Below are 18,902 nucleotides of genomic sequence, written 5' to 3' on the forward strand. Positions count from 1 at the left end.
ATCTGGACAGTGTCCACATTATATACTCAAGGGGAATCTGCATATCCCATCATACAGTCTTTGCCTTATTGAAACTGGGTTTTAAAAACTTGAATGTGGTTAAAATGTTACTTTTCATTATAATTCTCAACATGGAATTATTTAGTTAGAAAACACTGTCCTCTGTGCCATGTATTCAATTGAATTTTTAATAGGCTCACTTCAATTTCCAAGACTCCAAACCTTAAAAAATTCACACAATGCTTTATACCTTTTGAGCGTTTTGATATTTTATATTATCTTCTTTAATTATCAATAATGCTCAGTGAAGCTGGCAATGCTTGTATATTATTTAGTCCTTCACGTTAAAAACAAAAACCAAAACAAAACAAAACATAACAAAAAACAAACTCAGCAGGCATGATGGGGTATATGCCTGTAATTTCCAAGATTTGGGAGGCTGGGATAGGAGGATTGCAAGTTTGAGGCCAGTCTCAGTAATTTAGAGAGAACCTGTCCCAAAATAAAAAGGATTGAGACAATAGCTCAGTGGTAGAACACCCCTGGGTTCAATTCCCCATACCAAAACCAAAACCAAACAAAAAGGAGATAATATAATATATTCATTATATTAAGTATTTGGTTATTTCTTAATGTCTAGCTCACAGTATGCCCCCAAATAAATATTGAGTTACATATTTATGGTTTTAGCATATTCTATTGGCTTTAAGGAGGGTTGGGAATCTTCACAACATACACAGCTGGAAAATTACCAGTTGAGCATATAAGTCACGCAAGTTTAGAAGTGCGTGGGTAGCAGGGCCTAAAGTGTTTTAAATTTAACAACTATAGGAATATTGTGGCTCAATACCAGCATTAGCTTTAGCTTAGTTAACCATACTCCATCTGTCTTCACAATGCTCCCTCCAGTGAGAAATGAGTTCTAGGGTGTGGTAAGTGGACCTGTAGAGACATATTTTTAAAAGTGGAAATCAGTATATTTTAACAGAAAACTCGATCTATTAGAAAGCCCGGTTTGCTTATTGGTGTAAAGATCTGCTCAATCTTTCTTTGCAGAGAAGACTTAGGGGAAACGCCACAGGGACTCAGCTGGGAACTCTGCAGGGAGGTTTGAAAAAAAAAAAAAAAAAAAAAAAAAGTTCAGCTTTGCAAAACATCTGGTACTCAGCCATCTGTCTTTGGCAGCACAAGGGCTTAAGGTCTGTGTGGTTCTTCCCGACACCTTAGAAGGAGTTACAAAGCAGAATCAATAAACCGTAGCAAGTTAACTTAGATCTAAGTTCTCAGGGCCCATAAGCACCTGCACTTTCAGTTACTCAAATTGAGGTCTCTAGTTCCCGAAGGACCTCCTCCAACCCACGGCCCCCGCCTACTCCCAATCCAGGATCTCTATTACAGCCACTCTCAGGTCTCCCCACTTTAATCGCACACCTGCTGGGGCGGGACTTGTGCACAGGTGACTCGAATACCGAACAGTTTTGCATCGGGAGGCTAACGGGGTCTTTTACTTGAGAGTTGCTTGTTAAGAGGTTGAGACACGTGGGAACTATGGGTCCGTTAGGGCTCTTCCATTGTAGTTCCGAAAGGTCAGAGGCCCTGACAGCCCAGTGAGGGGAGAACGGGTTCAAAACGATATCACCGCACTCCCGGACTTCCTTGCTAGGCGAGGCTGGGCATTCCGAGGCCCCACCCATGGCAACGCCACTCTGACGTTCGCGCGTCGGAGGCCGCCATAGGCCGGCGTCGGAGCCCAGGAGGACGTGTGGCGCGTGGACTACATCAGGTCCCGCATCAGTCTTGTGGGAACACGGTAGGCGCTTCCGGGCAAGGTTCTCTGCACCTGTTCACTCCTTCGGTTCAAGTATCTTATCCCTCTGGGAAGAAGGGAAAATGCCTGTCTCCAGAGAACAAGAAGATGCACCACAGCGAACCTGTTGTGAGGACAGTACTAAACACAGCCCAAAGCAAGAAGGTGCCGGGCACCTTTAAGCAGTTTGGAAGTTCACGTGACTCACTAAGTGCAGGGCCCCAGCGGTCACGTGACGGCGCGCGCGCTCACACGCAAGGAGAGCCGGCCTGCGCTGTGCGCGCGCTGTCGCCGCTGCCTCCCACCCACCCCCTCGACGGGAGGGTGAGGAGCGGCGGAGTGATCGGGCGTCTGGGGCCCTGTGCGCGTGCGCAGCGAACAGCTGTCACCCAGTGCGGAACAAGTCTTCCAAATTTCCCAAATCTCCCCGGGCGGGAGGCCACAGTCTTCCTTCTCATCCTCTTTCTTCGGGTCGTGTCCTCGCCCCACCCGCGCGCCAGGTAACCGCTTTTCCGGAGTCTGGGAGATGGGGGTGGCGGGGGGAGGGGCCCGGGCGGTCTTCCCGGCACTGCCCCTTTTCGCTCGGGGCAGCGAGGGGTGCGGGCGTCCGGAGGAGCTGAGGCACCAGGGCAGAGACGCTCAGTCAGCGACCGCCGCGACTGTCATGCTGGGGAGGGAGCGGACGGCCATGGTCGCTGGGGAGGGAAGCGGGAGCCAGTGACAGCCCGCTCCGGCCCTTACAGGGTTCGGTCCCCGTGCTCGCCATTCTCCCGGGAGCTGGAGTCGGGGTCCTGCTCCTTAGGATAGAAGAACGCGCGGTGTTCTGGGGATACCGGGTCCCTTACCCTCCCACCCGGGTCTGCGGCGGACTCCGGGAAGGCCGGGCCTGGTGCGTTCCTCGGGGCCCTCCCTTCCCTGAGACTGTCACGACCCCGTGGGATGAGAGTGGGGGCTCTTCTCCAGACCACCCGTCGCAGGCAGCCAGCTCCTCATTCGGGTTCGTTCTCAGCCATCGCAGCTGTTCTTTTGGTTTTTCTTTTTTTCGGCATGGGGCCATTTCTTCCTGCAGTGCTTGTAACAGCCACGATGCGGGGTAGACAGTGGGTGCTTAATGAATGCGAGTTGGATCGGGGTGTGTGGACCGCCAGGTACCGGACGTGGCGTGGGGCTAGGATGTAGAGCAGGAAGGCAGGCAGGCAGGGTCTCCGGGCTGGAACTTGGGGTTTTTCTCCATGCTCACTCAGCCAGTGAAACCTGCAGGGCTCGATTCCGATGCTTTTCCTCGTGGACTCGGAGCCAGGCTCCCCCTTAGCTGTGCCCTGTAAGCCTGCAGTGGCTGGCTTTGGTTGTGGGCGACACCCGGGAGGGGTTTTGTCAGGTTCTTCCTTCCGAAGAAAACAGAGCAAACTTTTTTTTTTTTTTGCACTTGGTAAATTACCCACACGAGGTCATTTATTAAACACTGCTTCAGAGGTATACGGTTAGAATCGCAGGTGTTCATCCTTGTCCGGGTGAAAGCTTTTGATAGGTTCAGTACATGTAGGTTCGCCCCAAACTTCGCCCTATTTCACCCACTTGAGTTCCCCCCCCAAACTTGGCTTCACTGTTTCTATGGCAACGGTTACGAATATTCCAATTTCGAAGTGTTGTGGTTGAAAATTAGTGACATTAATTTTTAAAGGTTCAGTTTTACTACGTAGCACTCAGTTCTTTGCGACCAACCACTCAAATTTTCCTACCTTGCTGGTCTCTTCGCAACCTCTCTTCCCCGCTTTGTTTTGGAACGTATAACACAGTTTTTGGTTTTTAAGGCCCTCTTTCGCCCAATTTTAGTGTCGTGAAAAGTTTGCATGTAATCTTTACAGCACCCCACAATTTTGGTAATACAATAAAATTTTAATCAGGGACTCGTTTCATTTTATCAGCGCACTTTAATCGCTTGCTTTTAAAAGTTAAAAATAAATGTTTTATGGGGTTAGGGGGGTAAATCAGTGTTACATGGCGTGGTTAGCATGCGTGAGACCCTGGGTTCATTCCCTAGCATCAAGAAAATAAAACAAACGTTTGAAGTATTGCACGCGCACAATGCCTTTTTTTTTTTTTTTAAGTCCCTTAAGTATTCTGTCAGAATGAAGATTTTTTTTAGGAGCTGAACAGGTACTTTATTTCTTTCAAAAATTTCTTGGATTTAAGTTTTAATTTAGGGATGAAAATACGGTAAACTGAGTTCTTTTCTGAGCACTTTCCCAGTGGTAGAATAGGTGCCTTCCTGGGTAGTCTGTGAGTCCTTTCTTTCCTTTTCTCATTGTTTTGTAAATGTTTTGCCTGACTTTTCTCCCCTACTAGAATGTTAAAGCCTTGAGAACAGGTTCTGTTTTTTTTTTCCCCTTGTTGCTTCCAGTAATTTATTTTAGTAATTAATCCTGAAGTGCTTAAAATATTCTCCTTTAAAGTAATAACAGCTTTATTGAGAAACATTTTACCTGTTTAAAATGTACAGTTCAATGGTTTTTTAGTATATGCACAGAATTGCATATGAGACCTAATCACGACAGTTTTAGAATATTTTAATTTTTTTGGTACCAGGGATTGAACCCAGAGGCAGTTAACCAACTGAGCCACATCCCCAGCCCTTTTTATTTTTATTTATAGATAGGGTCCTGCTAAGTTGCTTAGGGCCTGCCTTAGTTTCCTGACCTGCAGGGATTACAGGTGTATGGCCCCCAGACTCCCTCTTTAGAATAATTTTATCACCCTCCAAAAGAAACCTTGTTTTCATTAGTAGTCATTGCCCATTTTTCTCCAACTTCCTCCCCTTCCAGTCTTGGAATCTGCTGTCTTTTTTTTTTTTTTTTTTAAACCTTTATTTAATTTATTTATTTATATGTGGTTCTGAGAATCCAACCCAGTACCTCACACATGCCAGACAAAGCACTCTACCACTGAGTCACAAACCAAGCCCTTTTTCTGTCTTAACAGATTTGTCTGTTCTGGACATTTTATATAAATGGAATCATACCCTAGTTGATATTTTGTGACTGGCTTAATTCACATACTTTCAAGGTTCATCCATGCCGCAGCCTGTATCAGCACTGCATTCCTTTTAATGGCTCAATAATAGTCCATTATATGGAAATACCATATTACTGATTTTTTATTCATCAATTGATGGACATTCAGATTATTTTCACTTTTAGGCTATTATAAATAATGCTGCTGCTATGAACATTTGTGAACTATTTTTAGTGTGGACATACACATAGGTATATACACGGTGGGCTTAATGCATTAATCATCTTTTGAATGAATAGATGAACAAGGAAGGATAGTTAGTCTTGGGGGATATTCTTTGGAGATGTTGTAGGGGCCTGTTGACCCTTCTACCAAGTCTACTTCTTTGTAGCCCAGAATTCTCTGAAGAGGCTTTGTCTTTTAGCTTGTGCTCTTTTTTCCTTCTCTGAATATTATTAAGATCATCCCTTTGTATAGTATAGTCTTCATATCTCTCATGATTTGTTTTGTATTTATTAGTGATATAATGATAAAACAGGTACATTCCATACTGTTATTAAGCTCAGTATGTAATGCAGGTCTCTCAAGCTTTAAAAATTAGTTGTTCCCTTTATTTTAATTTTTTAATTCTCTTCTTTGAAATATTTCATATTAGCTTTTTTTTTTTTTTTTAAAAAACTTAATTCTCAAGGATTCCCTGCACCCTGCCATGCCCTCCCTGCCCTTTGGGAGTTACACATATAATTGAAGATGCACCTTTCTAAATCCATCCTTGCTAGGCCTAATCCCTTCCCCACTCAAGCAGTCAGTATAATCCTTTTAAGGACTATGGCCCTCCTTCAAGGCCTCTTTCACTGAGGAACCAGTCATAATTTTCAGATCTACTTATGAGACTTTGTTTAGCCAATGGCTTCCTTCCCACTAAATTCATCTGTCTCCTTATTTCACTAGGCTTGGTACCCAGCTCACATGCCTGCCTGTTCCCTCTGCCTTGAACTGTATTTCCCTGTCTGGTTAAATCCTTCTCTTTCGGGAAACAGTTCAATTGTCTGTTCTTAAAGTTAGCCTCCCTTAATCCTGCACACTTACCTTAGTGGCATTCTGTAATGTCCTTCACAGTCTTAAATAATCATGCCATTACTTATCTTTTTCCTCCTTCCCCACCCCCATGAATGCAGAGAGAAAGGTCCACACAAAAACATTGACAGTGGTTAGTTACTTCTGAGTGATGGAATTGTGGATAATTTGTTTCCTTAGTGTTTAAGTGCATTTTCAAATTTTCTCCTGTGGAGGAGTATATAAAATCCATGTTTATTAGAAAATCTGGAAAACTGGAGCAGATGGAAGGAAAAAGAAAAGTTATCAGTATTGTCATTTTTATTTTGGTGAAATTCCTCCTAACAGTTTTCATTTTGTTTTAATAACCTAGATGAAATTTTACTATAGCTTCATCAAGCTTTTTTGTGGGGGAGGGTGATGGTACTAGGGATTGAACCCTGAGGCACTTTACTACTTAGTTATTTCCCTAGCCCCTTCCACCCCCACCCCCTTATCTTTGAGATAGGACCTTGCTAAAATTGCTGAGGATGGCCTGGAACTTGTGATCCTCCTGCCTGGGATTGTAGGCAAGCACCTCTGCTCCACTGGCATCAAACTTTTCATTTTGATTTTTTTTCCTCATACCTCTTAGTTTTCTAGGGAACGGGAAGAACACTTATCCTTGGTTGCCTAGTTGGAATTTCTAGTACTGAAATGAAGCAGATTATTAGAGAATAGAATCTAGCATCTGAGGCTATTAGGGTATGAGAACCAAGTATGCTAAGAATCTCATTTCCCTGAGAAATGTCCTGATTTGTATGTTTCATAATACAGAGATTTTTCCCCCTGAATAATTGCTTATTATTTGCATTGTTTTAGTTTTGCTGGTTGCTTTGTCCTGCATCATAGTGGATACATTTCTTCAACAGATTAATATCTGCCATATTCCTTACACTGTTAGATGTCAAAAATATAGTAGTGAATGCAATAAACAAGTGATTCCCTAATTGTTCATGAAATAATTATTTTAAGACAATGCTTAGTTACACTGTTGTATTATATTTTCAGACATCGTGGCATTAGCTATTATAGTATTTATGAATTGCTACTGCATAGAATCTTTAAAAATTTATTCTAGAGTCTTCTGTGTTTGTATTATATGTTACTATGGAGCAAAGTAATGTGTTATCAATGTCCTATTGGTGGGTGGGTGGACACACACCTGTAATCTCAGGGACTCCGGAGGCAGGCTGAGGCAGGAGGAACTGAGCATTTGAGGTTAGCTTGGGCAATTTAGTGAGACCCTATGTAAAATAGTAATAACAATAAATTCTTTTGGTAATCTTTTTCTTTTTAAAAATATCTTTATGTAGTTCTGGGTATTAATTTAGCATCTCTACTTTTTTAGTATAGCAAATAGCTTTGATCTTGCCTTTCAGTCCTGCTTTGGGATTTCTCAGGAATCTCATCTCATTTTTTTGCTCATTAGAAAGTCAACAGATTAACCCAGAAATACAGATATAATCACCCAGTTTGACTCCACTTCCAGTGCATCATTCCAGTATGCATTCCAGCCTCCCTCCAACCTCTTCTTTACCTGAAGATCTTTTAAAATGCAAATTGATCATTCTCATTGTCCTTGGCATTTAAAATTCCTGTAGTAGTCACCTATCCCAGGCTTCCCTCCCCCACCCAAGCCCTATCTAGATCTACTTTTCCTCTCTGCCCACCTGCTTTTCCTTTCTTCAAACTGTATGCGCTGAAAGTGCTGTTTTTTGCCAGGCTGACTTTTCATTTTCCTCCTTTCCATACATCTTTCGAATCTGTACTTGAATGTATATTCTTCTTCAGTACATATAATTTCCCAGTCTAAATCAGCTTCGTTAATGATAATCTATGGTAATCTACTTTTTAAAAAAATATTTTTAGTTGCAGATGTACACAATACCTTTATTTTATTTATTCTTATGTGGTGCAGAGGATCAAATCCAGTGCCTCACAAAGTGCTTTACTACTTAGCTACAATCTCATCCTCTACATTGTGTGTAATGATTATTTGATTTTTTTCACCTAAACTGTGAGAATTCTACAAGGTCAGTGACCTTATTTCACACCAGCACACTTTTACCTCTCCGGCACCATAGAATAGGTGCTCAATAAACATTTGTTGAACAAATTATGAAAAAGTTAAACTATGAAGCCAGGTCATAGGAAATAACATTTTACTTTTTGTGACCCAGCATATACACACATACTTACATAAAATTGAAATTTCACAAAACAATACCTTAACTGCCTGTGCTGCATTCTGATAGTTTCTCTTTGGTGCTATGTCATATAATATATGTATCATATGTATAAATACACACACATGGGGCTGGGTTGTAACTCACTGGTAGAATGCTTGCCTACCACGCATGAGGCACTGGGTTTGTTCTCAACACCACATAAAAATAAATAAAGATATTATGTCCATCTACAACTAAAAATATTTAAAAAGTAAACACACACACACACACACACACACACACGCACACACGCACACACTGTGGATTTATGAACCCAGGAGCTTTTTACTACTGATCTACATCCTGATCTCAAACTTGTGATCCTTCTGCTGCAGCCTCCTGAGGCACTGGGATTACAGGCATGTGTTATGGTGCCTGGCTACATATTATAAAAATATTGATATAACCCACTAATTTTGGTAGGACAGCTTTTTGAACAGCACAGCTCTAAGGTAGTACAAGGAAAAATCCTCATTTCCATTAACCTCTCCTTATTTTTATACTGGGTATTGAACCAGGGTACTCTACCATGGAGCTATATCCATAGTTCTTTTTTTTATTTTTTTGAGATAGGGTATAAATTGCTGAGGGTCTTGCTAAGTTGCAGAGGCTAGCTTTGAACTTGTGATTCTTCTGCCTCAGCTTCCCCAGTTGCTGAGATTATGAATCTGTGCCACCATGCCCAGCTACTATCAGCCCCCTTTCTTTGAAACTTATTTGCTGTTTTTTGGGGGGATCTCCTCTGATGGGAAATACAAGTATAGCTTTAAATAATAACACATTCTCTTCCTCTCCTTAAAGAAATGAAAGCAGTTGTATGTAGAAATTCTGGTTTGGTCTTAAATAGTTCTTTAAGGAGAGTTACTAAGGTCACTTTGAGAAAAATCCAAATGTACCTGCCTCTACCTTAGGTATAATTAATAATAATAATAATAATAATAATATTATTATTATTATTATAATTTGTGGTATTGAGAATCAAACCCAGGGCCTTATATATGCTAGGCAAGTGCTCTGCCACTGAGCTACACCCCCAACTCCCTCTGGTAAGTCTTGCAGATTTCTCTGGTTCACTGATAGCCAGTTCTCATCCACCATGACTGAGCTCATTTCAAGTGTGTGGCCAGTCATAGAATTTTTTTTTTTTCCTTTTTTTTCATTTCTGGGGATCAAATCTAGGGCCTCACACATGTGAGGCAAGCACTGTATCCCTGAGCTGTATCCCCAGGCAGTCACCGAATTTTAAGGCTGGCCTTTCATCAGTTTTACTTACCAATTTATTTCAAACATACAAATTCCGAAACTAAGCTGCGTGCCCTGGTGCATGCCTGCAGTCTCAGCACCTTGGGAGGTTGAGGCAAGAGGATGGCAAGTTCAAGGCCAGACTGGGCAACTCAGCAAGAATCAGTTTGAAATAAATAAAAAGGGCTGGGGATGTAGCTCAGTGGGAGAAAATTCTTGGGTTCAACCTCCAGAAGGATGGAAAATAAAGCAGTATACAAAATTGCATACATTGTATGATTCCAGTTGTGTTTATACATAGTTCTAAATGTGTACATGTTTAGAAAACTATATCAGGTTATTAACTTTTGATCTTGGTGGTGGAATTGTCATTTTGAGAAAGTACATTCCAGCAGATGATGAAAAGACTCAGTTAAAAAGCCAAACTTTTTATTTATTTTTTTTAACCATATATGTTCAAATAGGAAAAAATATTACCTTTATTAAAATTTTGGATATAGCCCAGGTTTTCAGGGGCTGCATTTTGGGGACACCGGCCAGGTAAAACTATGTTTGACCATGTGATCTTGTACTGCCTAGTGACCTATGTTCTGCTTGTAGTTTTCTGTCTAAGCTATCGAAGCCTAACCAGCTTGTCTTTTTATCTTTTTTTGCTGAAATAGGATTCCATTTTCTCCCTGTCCTGCTCAAACATGTCAATAATGGGTCTTCATTTATTGTTGACTGTATAGCTCATAATTTGAAAAGTCTTAATGTCCTTTAACAAACCCCACTGTCTGGCATGAGTTGAAGGTATAGGTCGGGTTTTGGGTGAATTAGGGTAAAACCTTTCTATTGAATTTGAAAAGTGGGTAGTAGGTATTATAAATAAAATCGAAGGAAATAGTGATAGTTTAAATGTTTAATCATCAGTAAGTTTTTCTGAATCTTTTTGAAATTCGTTAGATTTTAAACATCACAAGTTCGGTCAAATTAAATATTTATAAAATATATTCTCATATATATATATATATATATATATATTTTTTTTTTTTTTTTTTTGCGGTACTGGGGATCGAACTCAGGGGCTTGTGCTTGCGAGCCAAGCACTCTATCAGCTGAGCTATCTCCCCAGCCCTTTTATGTATATGTATATTTTTTTTTTTAAGATTTTTTTTTTAAATTTATTTTTATTGTAAACAAATGGGATAAATGCTGTTTCAGTTTGTACTTGGAGTAACAGCATACCATTTGCATATTCATATATTTATATAGAGTAATGATGTTTGATTCATTCTGTTATTTTTTTCCTTTTCCCCACCCCTCCCACCTCTCTTTTCCCTCTATACAGTCCCTCCTTCCTCCATTCTTGTCCCCCTCCCACCCCCCCATTAAGTGTCATCATTGCTTATCAGTGAGATCATTCCTCTTTTGGATTTTTGAGATTGGCTTATCTCACTTAACATGATATTCTCCAATTTCATCCGTTTGCCTGCAAATGCCATAATTTTATTATTCTTTATAGCTGAGTAATATTCCATTGTATATATATACCACAGTTTCTTTATCCATTCATCAATTGAAGGGCATCTAGGTTGGTTCCATAGTCTGGCTATTGTGAATTGAGCCGCTATGAACATTGATGTGGCTGTATCTCTGTAGTGTGCTGATTTTAAGTCCTTTGGGTATAGGCCGAGGAGTGGGATAGCTGGGTCAAATGGTGGTTCCATTCCAAGTTTTCTAAGGAATCTCCACCCTGCTTTCCAGAGTGGCTGCACTAATTTGCAGTCCCACCAGCAATGTATGAGTGTACCTTTTTCCCCACATCCTCGCCAACACCTGTTGTTGCTTCTTATATATTTTTAATTGTACAAAAAGCTGTCCTTCTAAGTATTGATTTACTATTTAGTAGTGAAAGTGTGGAAAAACTTGAAATTAAAGAGAAATGCCAAAGTTAGGACTGTTGGTTGCATAGATGGGACCTTTGGGTATGTGTGTGGGCTTCCTAGTCCTGTTCTCATTTTCAGCATTTTAAATTCAGAAACGTGAACTTTCCTGGTCTATCCAGAGTGTTAGGCCTTGGAAGACTGATGTCCTTGGTGTCATTTCCTGATTAAACCCATAAGAAAAGAACCAGGACATGCATTTGAAGCACATATATCTGCCCTTCAGTACTTTGCAGAAATCTTGGTCCTCTGGAAAAGCATACAAGTGATCATACAGTGTCAGGTGACTGGCAGTTTCTAGCAGATGGAAGTAGAGAGGTTGAATAGGATTATTTTCATTTGTGGGATTTCCCTGAACCTTCAAGAGTATGCAGCTTTGCTCATGGGAACATTCTTTCCTTCTGGTCTGGTGGTGCATGCCTGTAATCGGAGTTACTCAGGAGGCTGAGGCAGGAGGATCACAAGTTCAAGGCCAGCCTGGGCAATTTAGAGAGACCCTGTTTCAAAGCAAACAAAATAAAAAGGACTGATCATGTAGCTCAATGGTAGAGTGCCCCTCGGTTCAATCCCTAGTACTGCAAAACAAAAACAAAATGACACAACACTATAAATAAAACTTCCTTGCCAATACATTTTTTTTTTTTTTTTCTTTTTTTGCTGGGGAGTGAACTCAGGGCCTCCTGCATGCTCTGCATGCACTCTATTTAGCATGGGCATAGGTTCCCTTTGAGTGGGTGATTGTATAGACCTTTTTTTTGTTTGGCAGGTAGCTTATCTCATTCACTTTGTATCTGTTCAACTTTCAAAAGGAGCCCTTTCCTGAAATTTGGACACAGTTTACTGCCTGGTACATCTCAGTCTACAACATTCAGGCAGCTTTCATTAACAGGAAGAATGTGGCCCTGAGATAAATAGGTAAATTCATTTTTCTTTGTTTTTTGTTTATTATTTTCTTTTTGGGGGTGCTGGGAATTGAACCCAGTCTCATACTTCCTTAGCATGCATTCTATCACTGAGCGACTTGCCTAGCTTTGATGATTTTATCTTTAAAAATATTTTATTTATATAGCATATAAAAATAATTTTTAATAGAATTTTTTTTTTTTTTTTTTTTTTTTTTTTTTGGTACCAGGGATTGAACCCAGTAGTGCTCAACCACTGAGCCACATCCCCAGCCCTTTTTTATTATTTTATTTAGAGACAGGGTCTTGTTGAATTGTTTAGGGCCTCACCAACTTGTTGTGGCTGGCTTTGATCCTCCTGCCTCAGCCTCCTGAGCTGCTGGGATTATAGATGTGCGCCAGCATGCCTGCTATTTTTAATTTTTGAATAGGTAATACAAGGTGAACAACAAAGTATGATAGAGGTATAAGATAGAGGTATACAAATAAGATATACAAATAAAATAAAATAAGAGTTATACAAAAGAATATAAAGGGACTGAAAATACACTTTTTTAACTTTGGCCTTTATGCATCTCGTCAACCATTTTTAAGCAATCTCTGGTCAACCATTGTTAAGCAGTTTCCTTTAGGGCTTTCCAGAGATATTCTGTATAAGATATGTGTGTATATGTGTACATTTTTTACACAAATTTATACTTTATATTTATACTTTTTCTTTTTTGGTATTAGGGATTGAACCCTGGGTGCTTTACCACTGAGCTATGTCTCCAGCCCTTTTGATGTTTTATTTTGAGACAGGGTCTCACTAAAGTGCTTAAGGCCTTGCTAAATTGCTGAGGCTGGCCTCAAACTTGCAACCCTCCTGCCTCAGCCTCTCAAGTCTGTTGAATTACAGATGTGTACCACTGTGCCTAGTCATCTATACTTACTGTTTTTAATCATGTTTTTCTATTAACAGTTTAACATGAAGGTGATTTTTAAAATATTCAGCATCTATAGAGCTCCCTATATGTGGTTGTAGTTTTTCATTATGTACACATACCATAAGGTATCTGTTAGTCAGCTTTTGATTATTGTGACAAAATACCTGAGATTATTTTAGTTTAAAGGAGGAAAGGTTTATTCTGGCTCATGGTTTCAAAAGTTTCAGTTCATTATCACTTGTCCTTGTTTCCTTTGGACCTGTGGTAAAACAGTACATAATGATGTGGGGAGGGCATGGTGAAGGAAACTGTTGCCTTCAGGAAGTCTGGGAAGCAAAAAAACTTAGAGGAAGATAGAGTAAAAAAAGAAAGAAGTATAGTGATCTAGCTCACTATACCTTTCAAAGTTATGTTCCCAATGACCTTCCTTTACCTTGGCCCCACCTCCTAGAGTTTCTACCACCTTCCAGTAGTGCCATTATCTAGGGACTAAACCATCAACCTATGAACTTTAGGGGGACATTTAAGGTCCAAACCATAATAAGATGTTTAATCAATGCAAGGCTGAAAGTCATTTAGGTTGATTTTATTCCCATGTAATGTCTGTTCATGAATCATTACGTCAATGTTGTAATTGCCTTAGCTTTATTACATGTTTTTAGAAACTTACAGACTATTTTTCTTCACTATAGTTAACTTTGGAATTAGTTGTCTAGTTCCAGAAAATTATTACTTGCTTTTATTGACAATATATTTAATTTGTGGACTTACCTAGAAAGCTATCTTTAAGATGCTAAGTTTTCTTGACTGAGAATATATCTTTCCATTTACATCTTCTTTTATGTGCTTATTTCAGACATTTTAATGCTATCTTTATTCTGATCTTACAGATTTCTTAAATTTTTTCCTTTTTATTTTATTTTTTCCTTTGGAATAATGTCAACTTTTAGAAAAATTGCAATTATTTTTTTTCTTTTATTTTAATTAAAAATTATAAATTTACATAGGGCAATGTTGTTTGATTCATTCTGTTATTTTTTCCCTCCCCCCCACCCCTCCCACCCCTCTTTTCCCTCCATACAGCCGTTCCTTCCTCCATTCTTACCACCCTCCTTATCCCTAACCCTAAACCTAACCCTAACGCTAACCCCTCCTACCCCCCCCTTAAATGTCTTCATCCGCTAATCAGCGAGATCATTCGTCCTTTAGTTTTTTGAGATTGGCTTATCTCACTTTAGCATGATATCCTCCAATTTCATCCATTTGCCTGCAAATGCCATAATTTTATCATTCTTCATGGCGGAGTAATATTCCATTGTATATATATGCCACAGTTTCTTTATCCATTCATCAACTGAAGGGCATCTAGGTTGGTTCCACAATCTGGCTATGGTGAATTGAGCAGCTATGAACATTGATGTGGCTGTATCTCTGTAGTATGCTGATTTTAAGTCCTTTGGGTATAGGCCAAGGAGTGGGATAGCTCGGTCAAATGGTGGTTCCATTCCAAGTTTTCTAAGGAATCTCCATACTGCTTTCCAGAGTGGCTGCACTAATTTGCAACCCCACCAGCAGAAAAATTGCAATTATGGTACAAAGAACTTTTATTTCCTTGAAAATTTTGAGAGTAAGTTGCCTTTAGGCCCCATCACTCTGCAATAACTCAGTACACATTTTATTACATTTTTCTGAATAACCACTGTGTATCCCTGAAGATGAGTAAATAGCTGGTTGCGGTCTGTTATCTCAGTGGCTTGGGAGGCTGAGGCAAGAGGATTGTGAGCTCAAAGCCAGTCTCAGCAACTTTTAGTGAGGCCCTGTCTCAAAATAAAAAATAAAAAGGGCTGGGGATGTGGCTCAATCCCTGAGACCAAAAAACCAAAAAAACAAAATTTCAGGAATTAACATTAATAGATTACTGTCATCTAATTTGTAGACCCTTCATTTTTCACCATTTGTTATAGTAAATTAATGTTTTCATGACATCTAGCAAAAATATACAGTCCAGAATGATGCATTGCATTTTCTTGTTTTTGAATCTTTTAATGCATCCCTCAATCTCAAATACTGACTTTTTTTTTTTTTTTTTTTTTTTTTCTTGAGGTACTGGGAATTGAACTGAGGGGATGCCCTATCCCAGACCTACATCCCCAGCCCTTTTTAAGACAGGATCTCATTAAGTTGCCCAGGCTGGCCTTGAGCTTGTGATACTCCTACTTCAGCCTCCCTTGCTGGGATCACAGTCCACTGCCACCATGCCTGGCTTCAAATACTGATTCGAGATGATTTTTGTTGATCTTGATTTTCTGGATCTCAACACTTTTTAAGATGATAGGTCAGTTAAGAGTCTCTCTTAATTTTGACTTGTCTGCTGTTTTCCACTGTATCAAATTCTTTTTTTTCTTTTTCTTTTTTTAAAATATTTTTAGTTGTAGATGAACATGATATCTTTATTTATTTTTTTATGTGGTGCTGAGAATCAAACCCAGTGCCTCACACGTACTTGGCAAGTGCTCTACCACTGAGCTGCAACCCCAGTCCTGTATCAGAGTCTTGAGGCATTTTGGCAGAAATATCACAGAGGTCATTCTCTTTTCTTTTCACTGCATCTATCCAGGTAGCACCCATTTTCATTTTGTTCTTTTATTGGAAATGTTTCCTTTAATTGCTTAAGATAATCTTCTATGTTTCTTTGCTCTAAAATTACTCTTTCTTTTGAAGAAGTATGTAAATATCATCTGCCCTTTTTTATTAAGTGACAAATGATCCATTTTTAAATACCTTTATTTTGTTTATTTTTATGTAGTGCTGAGAATTGAACCCAGTGTCTCACATGTGCTAGGCAAGTGCTCTACCACTGAGCCACAACCCCAACCCCTCTTCTGCCTCATTTCAATTTATTTAATCAGTTTGGATTTATGATTTCTATTAAAATTCATTGAGTTATTATCTGTTAATACTATTGTTTGTATTGACATTCACATTGTTATCTAGTGGGAAACGGAGTGCCTGTTTTACATGTCCCATTGTTTCTGTAAATATTCCTTTTACTTCTGGAATGGTGAACTATCTAAGTTTTTTTTTTTTTAATAAATTTCATTTTTATTAAACTCTCAGCAAATGATTGTTATTTTTAAACACTATTATACAACATCTACAAAAAATCAAATAAAACAAATTTGTATGTCACTGCATTATTTAAAAAACAAATTCTCTTTGAACTACCCAAGTCAAGAAATATACATTCCCCATTATCCCCACTGCTCTCCCAGCCCTGTAGGAATTTTATCTCCAGTTTCCTTCCAATGTAAGCCCTATGGTGATCTACATGCAATCACTTTCATTTGTTTCTTTATAGTTTTATTACACAAAAGTCTGTTTCTAGATACTATAATTTATTTGTGTAGATTTGGGGTATTTATTGTGTTTTAAGTCTTTTTCCATGGTTCAGTTTTCCATCTTTATTCCTTTTTTCTCAGATCCTTTTCTTCTTGTTCCTTCCCTTTGATTTCATTTGAACAGGTTCCAGTGTCGTACAGGTCTTGTCACTCTAGGTGGTTTGCCCTACTCTTAGTTTGGAGTTCATGAAGATGCATTGTCACCTAACTTTGCTGAAAATGTTGCCTGTTGATTATTGGTTTTTCCCCACCTGTTTATTACATTTAATTTTCATGGGAATTCACTGACTGATTCTTTTGCAGTCTCTCAGGGACTGGCCACTATCTAAGTTTATCTTGAGTTTTGCCTACCCCATATATTTAGAAGCTAAGATTTAGGGAAATTGTTGATATATTTCTTTTTTTCTTGTGGTACCAGGAATTGAACGCAGGGCCTTGTGCTTGCAAGGCAAGCACTCTACCAGTGGAGCTATCCCCCCAGTTCAGAAGCTAAGCTTTAGGTGCTTACTGCTATTCAAGTGTTGCTCCTGAGTTTTGTCAGTGGGCAGGGATAGACTGTGTGTATGTTCATATGTACATTTTTATATGTGTATGTGTTCATTTACTTATCCATACACACAAAGAAGGATAAAACAAATATACTAATATAAAACCGTTATTTATTTCTGGAAAAAATCCCTTGTTATAATTTATTTTCATTTGCTTTTGGATTTCGCTTGTTTATTTTATTTTTTTTTTGGGGTATCAGGAATCGAACTCAGGGCCTTGTGCTTGCAAGGCAAGCACTCTACCAGCTGAGCTATGTCCCCAGCCCTCGCTTGTTTATTTTAAAAAGAAATTTGACCTGTACTCTTAAATGAGATAGGTAGCAGTTTTCTTGGGCCAAGTGAAAAAAGAAAAAAGTTTTGTTACTCGTTTATGCTTGCTTCTTCTTATTCTTTTTTTTTTTTGTTTGTTTGTTTCAGGGACGGTGGGGGACCTGGGACTCAGGGACACTCAACCACTGAGCCACATCCCCAGCCCGATTTTTATTTTATTTAGAGACAGGGTCTCACTGAGTTGTTTAGGGACTAACCAAGTTGCTGAGGCTGACTTTGAACTCCCATCTCAGCCTTCTGAGTGGCTGGGATTACAGGTGTGGGCTACTGCACTGGGCTAGGCTTGCTTCGTAAGAATATTTCTTTTTGGTGCTGAGGATTGAACACAGGGTTGCTTATACCACTGAGTTACATTCTCAGTCTTTTTTATTTTGAGACAGGGCCTCACTAAGATTGCTGAGGGTCTTGGTAAATTGCTGAGACTGGCCTTGAACTTGTGATCCTCCTGCTTCAGCCTCCCTAGTTGCTGGGATTATAGGCATTACCACTGAGCCTGATTTAAGAATGGATTTTCAAACTTACTTTTCTTTCTGTATCTGGGGACAGTTTAAATAACATACTGTTGGGTTTGGTTTCTTTAAAATTCAGTAGAATTCTCTTGTGAAAGTATTTGGGCTTGGTGCTGCAGATTTGGTTTCCTTCCTTCTTTTCTCTTTCGCTCTCTCTTCCTTCTTTTCCTTCCTTCCTTCCTTCCTTCTCTCGTTCCTCTTCATCCCCTTCCTCCTCTTCTTCCCCTTCCTCCTCTTCTTCCTCTTCTCTTTCCTCTTGCCCCCTCTTCCCTGTTCTCCTCTTCCTCCTCTTCTTCTTCCTTCTCCTTTTCCTGCTGGAGAGCCTAGTAAAGCAGTGAGTTACATTGGGACTTAAATCTGGGGAATACTGACTGGCTATCTGTTCATTGCATACTTGCTGTCTGACTTTAGAAAAGTGATTTCCATATCAGCTTCAGTTTCATCATTTCTGAAATGGGAATAGCCAGTCTGCTGACCCTACAGAAAATTTTTAAGAATGAAAATGAAGTCATGTATGTTAAAGCACAGTAAGAATCAAGCAGGTGGAAGGCTTTTTTTTTTTTTTTTAAATCCTAGCTAGGTTTTTTTCTTCCTGTTTCTTTCTTTTTTCTTTTCCCTTTTTTTTTTTTTTTTTTTTTTTTGCAGTACTGGGGATTGAACTGAGTCACATCCTCAGCCTTTTTCCTTTTTTATTTTGAGACAGAGCCTCATTAAATTGCTGATGCTGGTCTCAAACTTGGAATACTGCTTTATCCTCCTAAATAGTGGAATTGTGAACATGCACCACTGCTGCTGGCCTAAAGATTCAAAGAGCTGTCAGTGAGGATAGCTCTCAGTGTCAATATGTTGAAGGGTTTCCTAGTGATTGGACAGTCCTATCTCTACCCTAGACAAATGGAAAAAGAAAAGGCAAAAAGAGATATTTATTTGTTTGTTTGTTTGTTATTTATTTAGAGTACCAGGGATTGAACTCCGGG

At 39.5% G+C, this 18,902-nt stretch overlaps 1 protein-coding gene and 1 long non-coding RNA gene across 5 annotated transcripts in view; one reads left to right on the forward strand and one right to left on the reverse strand.

The window, feature by feature from the left end:
- LOC306645380 overlaps positions 1 to 1,556 on the reverse strand; it is a 268,819-nt gene extending 267,263 nt beyond the window's left edge. The window contains exons 1-2 of the long non-coding RNA XR_013759628.1: positions 1,432 to 1,556; positions 881 to 942 (exon numbers count right to left, since the gene is read on the reverse strand). This is a non-coding gene — a long non-coding RNA (uncharacterized lncRNA). The remainder of the gene's footprint in view (positions 1 to 880; positions 943 to 1,431) is intronic.
- A 548-nt stretch (positions 1,557 to 2,104) lies between these two features.
- The window catches only part of KDM4C (lysine demethylase 4C), a 381,526-nt gene continuing 364,728 nt past the window's right edge, over positions 2,105 to 18,902 (forward strand). Inside the window, exon 1 of one of the 4 annotated variants that reach the window (XM_079113020.1) lies at positions 2,105 to 2,307. The gene's annotated coding sequence lies outside the window, so the exon portion shown is untranslated. The remainder of the gene's footprint in view (positions 2,308 to 18,902) is intronic. The other 3 variants (XM_079113019.1, XM_079113015.1, XM_079113014.1) reach the window with 3 other exon arrangements.

This window comes from Sciurus vulgaris (genome assembly GCF_902686455.1).
Source record: "Sciurus vulgaris genome assembly, chromosome: 15".
Classification (NCBI taxonomy): Eukaryota; Metazoa; Chordata; class Mammalia; order Rodentia; family Sciuridae; genus Sciurus; species Sciurus vulgaris.